The sequence below is a fragment of the Bemisia tabaci genome, chromosome 5, assembly GCF_918797505.1.
Source record: "Bemisia tabaci chromosome 5, PGI_BMITA_v3".
Lineage (NCBI taxonomy): Eukaryota > Metazoa > Arthropoda > Insecta > Hemiptera > Aleyrodidae > Bemisia > Bemisia tabaci.
In genome coordinates, this window is record NC_092797.1 from 12263729 (window position 1) to 12278581 (window position 14853).

The following is a 14853-nucleotide window of genomic DNA, read 5'->3' on the forward strand; positions in this document are numbered from 1 at the left end:
GAATTCGAAATATGAAAAACGGACCATAATGTCCGATTTTTTACTTAAATCAACTCATTATATACTTTCAAGCACTTTTTATAGAATGACTTTTTTCCTTAAATTACACCATTTCCAAGAAAATCAATAGGATAAACGTCGCTGTACCGACCTACGCCATCAAATCATCAAACAATTTCCAAGATGCCCGAAATGCAAACACTTCCTTTTTTTCTCTTTGCCAGACGGGTGGGTCTGTTACCTAACTTTTTTGTGTCCCACAACTGTTTGTATAGGGCTGCAACGTGCTCCGTTTGCATCTCAGCCCTAAAGCAGAGGGTGAGGGATCCAAAAAAATTAGGCAACGCCAATTGATCTACGCGTTTTGGGTCTTGTTGCTAAACTCATGTTTTGCATGTACCAAAATCTCATATCGAAGGCGGTTTTCATAGAGTGCAAGGGAGGAGCCAAGTTTAACGCGAAGAATCCAAGATCCCCTAACAGCTTCCCCCTCCCTTCACTTGTAGGTTTAGGGCAGTAACATACCCGATTTGCGTCTCATATTCAGCTATAAACTGGCAGATGTGGGGCGAAAGAAAGTAGAATAAAGCCAAGTTGATCCACCCGGCTTGTCTCCGAACGCAAACTTTTTTCCATAATAGGTCAGAAGGTCACGAGACGTACATCGACGGCGAGTCGACTATTGGTGCGACTCGTAACTTCATATCCTGATTTCTACCCCTTATCTCCTTATCTACACTCAATTTTGCTTAGTTGGTGCCCCAGCCTCACCTTCCCAATTTTTTGGCGCCTCTACGTTTTCATACACTCTTTTTCGACATTTATTCAGAGACTGCAACTCTACACTGGAAAAAAAAAACATTGGATATAGAGTCCAAACTCTTGAAAGCATTGACAAGAAAAAATACTCTTGATTCAATCAGATTTTTGCTTAAATAAAAAGGAAATCCGCTCAAATTAAGAGGCTTGGTTCTTAATTTAAGCAAAAATCCGATTGAATCAAGAGTATTTTTTCTTGTCGATGTTTTTAAGAGTCTGGGCTCTAGATCCAATGTATTTTTTATTCCAGTGTACTGCTCAGCTACTGTAATGTATCAAAACATGCAATTGGATGTATTTCTATCAAACGGAACTATGTGCATTAAAACATGAGCCCTGAGACCCATAAGAATACACGCATAACAGGGCTCACGTCATAATGCACATAGTTCCGTTTGATAGAAATACGTCCAATTGATAACAATGAGGAATGGACTGGCTTCTTGAAAGTTGAACAATAAACAAGTCACCACGTCAAAGATAGGCCGAGACAAGTTTTGCAGGACAAGTTCTTCAATACCAACATGATTGTTCCCGAAAGTTTCGAAGTCAGCATTGGGGAGGGAATTATCTCATCCAAACCCTTCCAGCCGTTATAATGGTTTGGTTATTGGTTCGTTTCCTCAATACTTTGCGGCTTTCAAATGGAAGCAGGCTCTGAGCTAACCGAAGTGTAGATCAAAGGGAAATTTTACCTTGGAGGGCTTATTCCAGATGTGGCGATGATCGAAAAATAGGCGACGGTTCTTTGGCGCGGAAATTTCCGCCCAGCTTGTGAATATCGGGGACCTCGCGGCGGAGTTGCGGAGTTGCGGTTCCCATCATTCGTGAAATGCATTTAAGTCATTGAATTTTCCCCCATAAAAAGATAATAACTTTTGAATGCCATGCATTATGACGAAAATAAATTGTAAAATTGAGCAGTCTTCCATTATCCTCCTAATAATATACATCGTAGGACGTGTGCTGCATATGCGAGAGCAATTTGATAAGGGACCAATAGTATAAACATATTTAATATACCTAGCACTGGGGAAAAAAAACACATTGGATTTAGAGTCAAGACTCTTAAAAACATCGACGAGAAAAAATACTCTTGATTCGATCAGATTTAAGCTTAAATCAAGAACCAAGCCTCTTAATTTGAGCGGATTTCCTTTTGATTTAAGCTTAAATCTGATTGAATCAAGAGTCATTTTTCTTGTCAATGTTTTCAAAAGTCTGGACTCTAGATCCAATGTGTTTTTTTTTTCCAGTGAGAGGGAACTGAAGCCTTTTGAAAATGAAGGGGGTAAGTAAAATCTTTGGGGAAAAAATTGAGGTGCTTGTAATTTTGGAAAAAAACTGTTCAAAAGTAAAGTTTGCAAAAATTAAAATATTTCTTTCGAAATGTAGTGAGGTTCAATGATGCTCTGACGAGTTTTTTTAAAATTTAAAACTGTTCAGAATAAAATCGCTAAAAATTTAAAAACTCAATATTTGCTAAAAACACTATTTCGCATTGCGCGCCTGTTAGGTGACCGCCAAAGATGGAAAATTAATCGGGTTAGTCAAAAACCTCTTGTTCACTATGAACTTTTTTACAGTCACCAAAAAAATGTTTTTTTTTCAAGTTCTTTTAAGCAGGCACAGATCCGTTTGAAAATCTAATATGGTACCTCAACTGGATTAAATTTTGCAATAAGGAACCACTATCTCTGGCTCTCCCGTAAGAGCGCATATCTGCATAGGGAAACCAATGGCATGTATGTGTTTCTAAAATGGGCCAGAAATGTGGTTCCTTATAGAGTCCCTTTGTAGAGAGAGTTAAGACAGCGCGGCTTATGAATGTCACAAACGGGAATAAAGGTTACCTACACACATTGAACGTGTTTTTCGTAATCTTTGATCAACTCATTTCCGAATTCCTAACTCCGTTCCTTCTCTCATTCCGTTTGTTCCTTGCCGTGCCCCCAATTTCCCAGTCCATTCCAGTTTATAATCTTTGCAATCGGTGAAAATGTAATCTTTATTCCCGTTTGTGACACTGTATAGGCCTTAAATACGGAAACCAATCAGAAATGGATTCGTATTGTCTTTACTCTCACAAAAAGGGACTACAGTTCCTTATTGCAAAATGCAATCCAACTATCGTTCTGGTCCTCTAAGGTGGCAACATTGCCTCAGGTGGTTTTATTCGGATGAACGGTTTGTTTGAATTGGAACCCGCTTTCGTCATGACCGAATCGGACCGGACATAGGAGAGAACCGAAACCGCCGTCAGATCTCCCGATCGAATCCTTGCTCGGATTTGATCCCGGGGGAAAAATTCGGGAATCCTCTGGCAACCCGCGAAACTCCGAGCACAGCCGCACGGAAAAAAGGGAATTTCCGGTGAATTTCAAAAGTCTATATTTAGGCTTATCCCGACGGAACTTGACTGCGGATGAAAACGAAAACGCATCCGTGGGCGATTATTCAAAGTTCATTTCACTTGGCCCATGATCCTATGAATATGTCGACTTCCGTGCTACGGAAAAACGCCGTATGAACCTTCAGGTGTTGCCAAATTTCCTTTCATAAAACGCGAATTTTCTGGCAAACTTATGGATATTTTCCTCCCAATTTTGCAGATAATTTCGTTCGTAATTTCACATAAAGAATTTGAAAATTTAAAGAAAAAATATTCATAATTTACCTCAGAAATAAACATTTTATCGAAGTGAATTTGGCAACTCTCGAATGCTCATACGGCGTTCTTCCTCAGCACGGCAGTCGAGGACTCATGACCGTGGCGCGAAGGAGAAACGCCGCATGAACATTTCAATTTTGCAAAAATTCTCCGTAAAAAATAATAATTTTTGATACAAAATGTGAATATTTTGCCCGGAATTTTACATCGAATTGCAAACAAATTTCTCTAAAAGAGTATGACGATACATCGTCACCTTCCGGCAAAAGTATCACAAGCGTCATGCGACATTTCAAAGTTTCCGCCGCCATTTTAATTGTTTACAGAAAAATTATTGGTTTAATCTGTTTGAAAATTTCACTGAATTTTATCGGCAGCACAAGGAAAATTCAGGGAAATTTTTTAAAGGCTTCGTTGAGATATTTCTTTGTAAAAAAATAAAATGGCAGCGGACATTTTTTAACGTCGCATGGCGCTTGTGATACTTTAGCCGCAAGGTGACAAAATATTCGTAAGTTCCCCTCGTGATTCGTTTCTTACCCAAGGAAATTTGACAATGTTTAAAGGATTATATGGCGTTTTTCCTTAGCGCGGCAGAATAGTCAAATTGGACAACATTTTCCGACCAGGAACTACAATTTCTGACTCAGTTTGGAAACAGCTTACGAATCATTGCTTACGTGTTTTTACATATTAGCCGGAAAATTTTAGTAAAAAATTACAGAATTATGTCCAACCAGGCATTGAAGCAATAGATGGATTCGACTTGAATCAGTGTGACTGCAATTTGACGCATTTAAACGGAATAGCTACTATTTGCATTGAGAGTTTGCAAAAAAGACATATGTGTAATTATTTGGCGCTCTGACGTAGAGTGGTGCAGGAATGCACCAAGTTGGATCAATTTTGAATTGAGAAAAAGAGGTTTGAAGTTCTATTCCTCTGTGATTCTGTGATACTGAATGTTAAGGACAAAGTTAAATGACTGCATGTTTTCACGTCAAAATTAGTTTTTCCGACTTTGAATTTTACGACTTGCTGAATTTGAGAATATACGGCCAGCTAATTTCCCCCAATATGCGACTTTCTGCATTTCTGTTGAAGTTAGTCCATGTGTTAGATAAAAAATAAACAAATCGAAGAGGGCATAGATCTAGTCAAATTAGATTGAAATGAGAAGCACGCTAAAATCACTTAGAAATTTATTGAAATTCAGTCAGGAGTATTTAATTCTCATACAGATAGACTTACGTTATGTAGCATAATTCCTCATGTAATATCCATGAATATTCAGGATTTGAAAACTTACCAAAACATTTGTTAAAATGACCATTATTTCGACTGTTACTCCGCGACCAGATTATTGATATCTCTCAGATTAATAATCGAAGCCTGCATGGAAGAAAATACCAAAACAGCGCATAGAAATAGTTTTCAATACAACCCTCAAAGTACAGAAAATAATCGAGAATAAGCGATCGATAAATCGCGAGTCTACTCTATAGAGGATTTTGTGCGTGTTTTGGGTCGATGTTTACAAAGCAAATATTTGTGCGCCACGAATATGACGGGACTCCTCTTTCTATAGGTCGAATGTTTTCTCTTGCTGCCTTTCAATAGACGCTCAATGGGAAAATATTCGAGGACGTTTCAGCTTGCTGATATTATTCTTTTTCGACCATGCGAGATCATATCCCTATACCCACTGTTTGGTATGCATTACGTTTGAAAATATAAACATTGATCGAATGAAAAAAAATTAACAAACGAACGATGTCATGAGATATTTCTCTTTGTTTGATCGATGTTAATTGGACAGGGAGGAATCGTGCGTTGCTGGGGGGGGGGGGGGGGGGGGGGTGTCGCTCGTCAGTTTACATTGGGCAGTATTTTGCATCGAATAGAGAATTCTGCTCTTCGCTGATTCTCTAAAAAGCTCTTGCTCCCAAAAAGTTTCGAGGGATTGAGAAAAGACGAATGAACACTTCTTGTTGCATCATTTGGTAATGAAGGGGCTTTTAAGCCCGCAGACAAGAAAAGTACCATCCGTGAATACTTGAGTTCTGGGAATTCACATGATGTGAAGTGAAATTGTTTCGTTGAAATCTTATCGTTTCCAATGTTCTGCGTGAAACCGAGGGTCATGAAATGAAAAAAAAAAAGAAGGATACATACATCATTAAAGTTATTTAATTTAAGGATTGTGTAACAAAAAACGGGTAATGGTATCTTTTTACATGACAAGGCGTGATTATAAATCGTATATCCATGCGCTTACTTTAATCGAATGAAGATGTTTTCATTTTCAAGAATAATGTGATTTTAAAGATGTCCTGTGTCTGTTTGGCACAAATTGTTTTTACATAATCAGTGTGATATGATGATTAGATCGAGCTACGAAAGCACTCGCGCAGAACAGCACTAGCTAACCTAACTGATTTAAGAAAGAAAGAAAATTAAAGAATTCAATAATATTTTCCAACAGCAAGTTTTTCAGCGTCAATAGTGGATGCTGTCAAGGAAGGGTATTATCTCCTTTGATATGGAGTATTACTTTTATTTTTTTTTATTTTATTCGTTCAGTAAAATACATGTTAAAGTATTTACAATGTGATGATTAGACCTTAAAGCAGATCTTTTAACATTTTGTTTCAATAAAGAATATTACTTTTGATGATACATTACGACTTCAAACAGACCCAAAATCTGAAAAATTAGCATATGCTGACGACCTACTCATAACCATACAACATTACGACAAGAACCAATGGAAATGTACATATAAATATATAAGGAACATATTAATAAGGAAAAAAAATTCTGAATGTAAATATAATGCCGACTTCAAACCCAACCCCCGATGTGGTTCTTTGCAATGCAAAAAAGAGGCTCGTTTCTACAGACATAGTAAACTCAATTGCCATAAAAAATAAAGCAGGGATAGTTCTGTTAACGGAACCCGACCAATTCAACAGCAGAATTATGGGGGTGGTAGTGCGAAGAAAATGGCAGTCGTAATCCCCGGATTCTGGGTCGCCGGGTCCGGTTGAGCAAAGTGGTTAAACTGCCATATCTTCGCGAAGATTCGCCATTTTTCTCTCCGTTACACAAAAATAATAATAATAATAAAAACCTTTATTCTAAGCCTCACTCACAAATTCTAATATTTCTTTTTGGGGTGTTAGTTGTGTGGGTGGACCCTTAATTGGGGTCCCCTTCTGCGTTTTCCTCCCGTCCTGGGGGTCGTATAAGGATGTCCTCTTGTTCTTTGATTTACAGGATTTTTATTTTTATTTACCATGGGCGGATTAACTGGAATTATTCTTGGTAATTCTTCTGTATGCCCTCTAACGTCCTCTGGGCTCTGATTGACTATGTCGCCTTCTGACTCATGCCCTGGGTCGTTGTTTTGGTTTTGCTACGTAGATCCCCTACACGGTCGGCCCTCACGTCCAAATACCTTCATGTTAATAGCTTCTTATTTTATTGTAATTTTATGACTTTTGCCTTCATCTTGAGGGTGCTCGAAACTTGGTGGCCCTAAGAAGGGCCGTTTTAGAGTGTGAAGAGCTGGAGCAGGTCTGAGCGGTGCTAGAACGAGCGGGAGTGCTGGAGGCAGTGCCGGAACGTGTGGCCGCGGGACAGTGTCAACGTACGGTGAAGCAAGGTGCTGAGAGTCGGCCGCTATATAGCGCCGTGCGCTGGGAGCGGGAGCCAATGGGAGGCCAGATCGGTGAGCGCGGCAGTGCGAGGCGCTGATTGGCCGAGAGAGTGGCAGGAAAGCTCGGTGAGCTTGAGTCGCCACAGCAGCCCCCTGGGAAGTGACGGAGTCACGTCTCTGGTCAAAGAGCTTGGACCAGAAAATGGGCTGAAACAAAGTGAGAGAAACATTGGCTTGTTAGTGAGATCACTTTTCCACGAGTGTGGAGGGTGGAAAGCGAAATTGGACGCGTCGTCCAGAGCGTGTCTTGTAGACTTCTTCGTTTGCTGGTTTTGGCGTCTCAACTACAGGTTTCGGTGTCTTAACTTCTGCTTTGTTGGGCGGCGCGGGTTGGACTTGCGGTGCAGCTGGGCCTGGAAGCTCTTGCGGGGCCTGAGTCTTGACGGCAGGGATTTCGTTGGCCATGAGGTAGGCTGGTTTGACCCTGTCTATGGAGACACGTGATTCCTTGCCCTTAATCATCAGAGTAACAGTCTTATCGTCACGGCGGATGACTGGGTGTGGTCCTGAGAAAGGAGGTTGGAGAGAGCGCCGCACTGTGTCATCTCTAAGAAAGACATGTTCGCAAGTTGCGAGGTCTTTGAAGATGAAGGTGTTGGGCTGACAATGGCGTGACGCAGGAGTAGGTCGCAGGGTGGCCATTTGTTTGCGAAGTCGGTTGACATATTCAGACGGTTCTTCTTGGTCACTAGCAGTGCTAGGAGCTAGGAGTTCGCCGGGTAGTCGGAGAGGTTCTCCGTAGAGTAACTCGGCTGGAGAGGCTTTGATATCCTCTTTGAAACTGGAACGGATTCCGAGGAGCACTATGGGTAGAGCCTCAACCCAAGTTGTATCAGGGTGACACATAAGAGCTGCTTTCAGGTGCCGGTGTAAGCGTTCGATCATGCCGTTGGCGATTGGATGATATGCTGTAGTTCTCGGCCGTTCTGTGCCCAAGGTTTTGCCAAGTGAGCGATAGAGTTGAGACTCAAATTGGCGACCTTGGTCGGTAGTGATGCGGACGGGTGAACCAAAGCGGGAGATCCAGCAGTTGAGGAGTCCATCTGCAACTTCGTCAGCGGTGATGCCTTGAAGGGGCCAAACTTCAGGCCAGCGGGTGAAACGGTCTACTGCGGTGAGGCAGTAGCGGTAACCTTTGGAGTAAGGCAGAGGGCCGATCAGATCTATATGCACATGTTGGAAGCGGTTTGAGACAGCTGGGAAAGTTCCAAGAGGGGCTTGAACATGGCGTGAAATTTTGGCACGTTGGCAGGCTGCGCAGGATCGGGCCCAGGTGCGGCAATCTTTCCGCGCGTTAGGCCAGATAAACCGGGAAGACACAAGTTGTGCTGTAGCCTTGATGCCAGGATGACTGAGTCCGTGAATTGAGTCAAAGACTTGGCGCCGGAGTCTAGCGGGCACGTAGGGACGTGGCTTGGGCGTGCTTGTATCGCAGTACAGTTGTACATCTGAGCCAGGGATGGGAACCAGTTCCAACTTGAGCGACTGCTGGTCTTTGGAAGGCTTCAGAAGTTCTGCGAGTTCCGTGTCATCTCTTTGGTCTTGAGCGAGGGTGTGGAAGTCCACTGTGTTAGGAAGAGAGACGGCTTCAACTCTTGAAAAAGCATCAGCGACAACGTTGGCTGATCCAGGGATGTACTGGATGTCCGTAGTAAATTGTGAGATGAACGAAAGTTGGTTCATCTGAACAGGTGGGAGCTTCTCCTTCTTCTGCGTGAAAGCATGGGTTAGCGGTTTGTGATCTGTGAACACGGTGAAATGCTGTGCTTCAAGTGCAGGACGGAAATGCTGGATAGCTTCATAGACCCCAAGTAACTCTCTGTGAGGCGTGGGCCATTCTTGCTGTTTTGGCGTGAGTTTCTTGGAGAAGAAACCGAGGGGTTGCCAGACATCATTAACTTTTTGCTGCAGGCAGCCACCTACGCTCTGTTTTGAGGCGTCAGTGAAGAGACCTATGCTGAGTGGAGCATCTGATACAGGGTGAGCTAGGAGAGTGGCGTCTCCGAGGCTCTTTTTGCAGGCTTCAAAATCTGCTAACAAGGACGGTGTCCAGTTGATCGGCTGGTTTCCTTTGAGGCCAGAAAGAGAGGCGTGTAGGGAGGCTTGGTAAGCGGCGGCTTTGGGCAGGAAACGTCGGTAGAAGTTGACCATGCCTAGAAACCTTCTGAGTCCCTTGGCGTCTTTCGGAGGCGGAAATTCCATCAGGGCAGTGATTCTGTCTGGAAGTGGGCGGATGCCTTCGGCGGAAACTTCGTAGCCGAGGAAAGAGAGAGAGGGCACGCTGAATACACTTTTCTTGGCGTTGATGAGTATGCCATACTCGGAGAGTCGTTGGAATAGAATCCTCAAGTGTACGTCATGTTCAGCTTGTGTGCGGCTATAGATCAGGATATCGTCGAGGTACGCAAAGCAAAAGTCGAGACCTTGCAGTACTTCATCGATAAATCTTTGGAACGTTTGGCCTGCGTTCCGTAAGCCGAAGCTCATGTATGGGAACTCGAAAAGACCAAACGGTGTTGTGATGGCCGTTTTCGGGATGTCGTCAGGGTTGACTGGTATCTGAGTGTAGGCCTTCACTAGGTCGATCTTGGAGAACACTTTGCATCCTCCCAGGTTTTGACTGAAGTCATGGATGTGCCGGACTGGGTATTTGTCGGGGATTGTGCGTGCGTTCAGCGCGCGGTAATCTCCGCATGGACGCCAGCCGTCGGGTTTTTTGGGTACCATGTGCAAGGGAGAGGCCCAAGGGCTCTCGGAGCGTCTTGCAGTACCGTCCTTGACCATCGCTTCAAATTCGGCTTTGGCGATGCGAAGTCGATCAGCCAGGAGTCTTCGTGGACGACAGGATTCTGGAGGGCCAGGGGTCGTCCGAATGTGATGGCAAGTGGAATGCTTGGGCTGTCTGGAAACGCCGGATGGACGGGTGAGCTCAGGGAACTCGGCCAGGATTGCGCAGTCTTCGGAGGCGGTGACAGCCTTGACGCTTTCTTGAAAAACTTTTGCCGGTTGGCAGTGCGTTTTGAGTCCTGTGATATTGTCCACCAGAGTTTTGTTGTGACAGTCAGGAAGCAACTGGAACTGAGCAAGGAAATCGGAACCAATGATCGGGGTCGCCACGTCGGCGATGACAAACTTCCAGTCAAAATCACGGCGTAAACCGAGGTGCAGATTGAGCGGAATGTGACCATAAGTCCGGATTGTAGATTCATTTGCTGCTGTTAGTTCATAGCCGGTGTCCTGTAAATTTTGCTGGACGAACCGCCGGGGGTAGCAGGAGACGTCTGAGCCAGTGTCGACCAGAAATCGCTTCTTGCTGCGGGCGTCAGTGACAAAGAGGCGGTTGGATTCTGTGGAGCAACCAGCGGCCGCCACTACTGGTTGCCGGTGGAGTTTGTCGGCGTGGACTTGGGTTTGTAACTGCAAGGTTGACGGCATGCGCGTGCTTCATCGCCAAACTTGTGATGGTAAAAGCAGACACCATTACGACGGTCGTTTTCTGAGCGGGAACGAGAGCGTGACCGTGAGCGAGACAGGTCGCGGTGCAACTTTTTCTGACTCATTTCAAGCTGGTCGAGTCGTTCTGTCAAAGCTAAGAGCATTTTCTCCAGTTTGGATGTGTGAGGCTCAGGTGGCGCGGTAGCGGCGCAGACAGATGGAGCCGGGACAACTTCCAAAATTCGGTCGGCGATTTTGGCCAGTTCATCGATTGACGTTTCTTGGGAGTGCGTCTGTAAGATGGCTTGTGCTTGGCGAGGTAAACGTTGCAGCCAGAGAGTCTTCATGAGCTGCTCATCTACTTTCGTAGTGCCAGTTAACGCTTTTAGCCTACGCAAAAATTGCGAAGGTGTGCTATCGCCTAGGTCTGCTTCAGTGAGTAGTTGTCGAACGCGGTGCGTTTCCGATTTGGACAGGCGAAGAATCAGCTCGGCTTTTAGCTTGGAGTATGGCGTGTCAGTGGGAGGTGATACGAGAATGTCCTCTACTTCGTTAGCGACACGAGTTTCCAGTTGAGATGATACGAGAGAATATCGCATCATCTCGTTTGAAATGTTCCAAACGGTGAAAATGGATTCAACCTGTGAAAACCATAGCTGCGGTTTCTCTAGATTGAACGGTGGTAGCTTTATGTTTTTCTTTTCGCCGGAGTTGGCGGTGGCAATGGGGGGTTGCCTTTTAGCGAGCTCTGCCTGATAGAAGTTCATTTCCTCTCGCATTATTTTCATCTGGTCGAGGAGGGCCAGCTTCTTATCGTTTGCTGCCTTCAGAGCTGGATCGATGTCGTCAAAATTATCTCCTCCTGAAGCCATGCTGAGGAGTTTCCAGTTAGTTGAGGAAGCGGTAACTTTCAGTGGCAGCGGAATGATGATGTGAGAAAGTTAAGCTGCTGATGAGACAGTGTCCGTGAATGATCAGAAGGATAGGCGTATTCGGAGTCGGAGGTCACCACTGAGGGTGCTCGAAACTTGGTGGCCCTAAGAAGGGCCGTTTTAGAGTGTGAAGAGCTGGAGCAGGTCTGAGCGGTGCTAGAACGAGCGGGAGTGCTGGAGGCAGTGCCGGAACGTGTGGCCGCGGGACAGTGTCAACGTACGGTGAAGCAAGGTGCTGAGAGTCGGCCGCTATATAGCGCCGTGCGCTGGGAGCGGGAGCCAATGGGAGGCCAGATCGGTGAGCGCGGCAGTGCGAGGCGCTGATTGGCCGAGAGAGTGGCAGGAAAGCTCGGTGAGCTTGAGTCGCCACAATCTATTCTAATTTTGTTCCAACGTTCTCTTTGTATATGCACTAAAAACCATGCCATGGCTCGAAAAGTTTGCTTTTGCAGTAGTTTTCATCTCTCACAATACCATAAAGTGGCTCCTCCCACTAATCTTACAAACGTTGTAAATAGTCCAAAAATGCAGGCAGATATATGCAAATGTAGTGAGAGGTAACTCTCATAATCAAACTAACAAACGGACCAGTAATGACGCTAATAAGACTTATCGTGAACTTGATAAGCGCTTAGGCACCTTAGAGCGACTCGTCACGGTCCAAGCCGAACAAATTTCGAAACTTTTATCCACTGTAAGCACATTAGTGCAGCAAAAAATTGGTATGTTATATCACCTTAAATTAATCATCCATTAATCTTATAGTTTCTCTTTACAATGGATGCACGTTTTACTGCTTTTAATTTATTATAATAAATAACTATCATGTTGTTACTTTTTCTTTACATTATCTATAATTTTTATCTATTATTTCTGTATTGGAAGCTAACAATAAATCATATCATTAAAAAAAAAAAAAAAAATCTCACAATATATTCATCCCCCAAAGTAATGACCTCAGGCGGTCACGGGGTTTTATTAAGATATGATCTTCTTTAATTAAGTCTTGGCAGTCGTATGCATATCTTGAATAACTACGTTATGTGTAAACCTCATTCACTCAATGAATAAATTAAAAAAATATAAATTAAAAAATAACATTTTCAATTGCTTGCTTGTTCGACATCATTAAGTGAACCACACCGTACTGTATTAAATTACCCACACTGACTACAACAACGAAATTCAACACGCCATTGAATAGAACAGTTGAACAGTAAGCCGTTCTAAAGACTCTTTTAACGTTTCTAAACAAATGAAACAACTAAAGCATCATTAGTCGTAGATTCCAAAGTCATCCGACTTCAATGCAATACCATTACTTACTATACAGGGGGAAATTTGAGAGATTAGGGGCAAAACTCTTAAAGGAAAAAAAATCTTTTCCTATACTGTAATTCCAATATTGGTGTTTTTCTCCTATACTGGAAAGTCATCGAAGAGTCATTGTAAGGATTTAGCGGGTCAAAAAAATACCAGAAAAATGAGTGTAGCCAAAAAGTGACAAGTTTCCGAGGGACCAAAGAATATGGGATGACGGCTCAAAAATGGTGAAGAAACATGGCTAGACCTAAAAGGTTGGAGGTGATTGTACCGAGAGATCGAAGAGTGAAAGGATCGAAGAGAAAGAGAAAATGGAATAATATATGCGGTTTTCAAGTGAGAGACTATTTTTTATTGATCAGAAGGATCCTGTCCTAGGTGATTTTATTTTTACCAGGCTCAAAGTGAGCCGGCTACTACCATGGGTAGGAGACCTGAAGGGCCACCAGGCACGTAATGCGCCGGCTTCTGCTTTGCGCAGGAAAGTCAGAAGGACTTGAAATTTTGAATACTACTCTGTGCTATTGCACTTACTTTTACTCCGGATTCATAATGAATCGGCTTCTCCGGTAGGAGGATTTGATACAAACGTGAATTTAGTTAGAGATGTCTTGAAATTTTTCCTGGGTGAATTTAGATAGGACTGCCAAAAGTGGAATATTAAAGTTGATTTCGTGATGACCCTGAGAGATTAGCCGCTCCGATCGCTATAGATGGGTTGATTCAGCTTGCTCGCCAAATTCGCTCCTTGACCTTGCTCGAGGAACTTGATTCTTGACTTGGGTTCGGGTTTCCTTTCTGGCTGCTGCTTGAACTTGGTTGAGTCTTCGTTTCCTAGGTCTGGATTAGCTTGCTTCGCTGCTTGGCTGGATCTGGAGACTGGGTGTTGATCGGACGGCGCATCACTTAGAAGTGAATTCATGGAGCGCAGCGTCCCAGTATTTATACCGGTCGCGTGAGAGAGCGTTGCCGCGAGCTTGGCTGTGATTGGTCGACGCGAGCGCTGTGTGAGAAATTGGCGGGAGTACCGCTATGCGAGTTTGAACTTCGCGGGAGCACCGCTAGGCGAGATTGAACTTGGCGGGCGCTGTGGAGACTAAGTTTTGGACGTTTTGAATTTCGCGCCCGCGCGCGGCTCGTGATTGGTGCGCTGCCTCGCGTTCATTCTGAGGCTGGGGCCAATGGAATTCAGCGGAGCTTTTTGCTCCCGGATTCATCACTGTGATTGGATTTCTAATGATTATTATTTGATATGCCTCGGGCTCGCCTCAAGGCTTGATAAAATGTGAAACTCACATCACCAGGAGCCTCGGCCGATAGCCATCAACTTTCTTTTTAATTAATTTAAAAGGAAGTTTTCCTTTAAAATATAATTTTCCTTTTTCAGTTTGTTAATTTTGCTCTCCCGCTTTATTTCGACAGGTGTAGTTGTTCAAATACTTCGATTTTCACTTTGTGGGTGAACTTCAGGGTTTTTCGTCAACTATATCTTAGCTCCTCCAGTGATAAGAAGTGGTTCCGTGTGAGAGTAAGCCGCAAAGATATGAGCAATGAGGATGATACGCATTATGTGGAATCAGGTCTGTCACTGAAAGAAGGAGAACCATTCCCTCTAGTCTTTTCTATAAGGTGTGGTCATCGCAATTGGTGCCAAAACCCTCCTTTCAATTTTTCTTTTATTGATTGAGGAACCATTCATTTTTATCCTGCACTCTACTTCTGATTCTGTTTGTTTTACCAGTAATCTGAAAGGGATTCTTTGAATCATTCCGTATAAATTGCTATTTTCTCTTAACGGAAAATTAAAACAAAATTATTAAAGGCGTTCAAATTTTTTTTATGGCAAATAATTAAGAATTTCATCCTGAATTGCTGTATTTTGATTTGTTACTAATCATATACTTTGTGCTGGTTTCATAACCATGTCAGTGATTCAGTGCCCCTACAGGAAT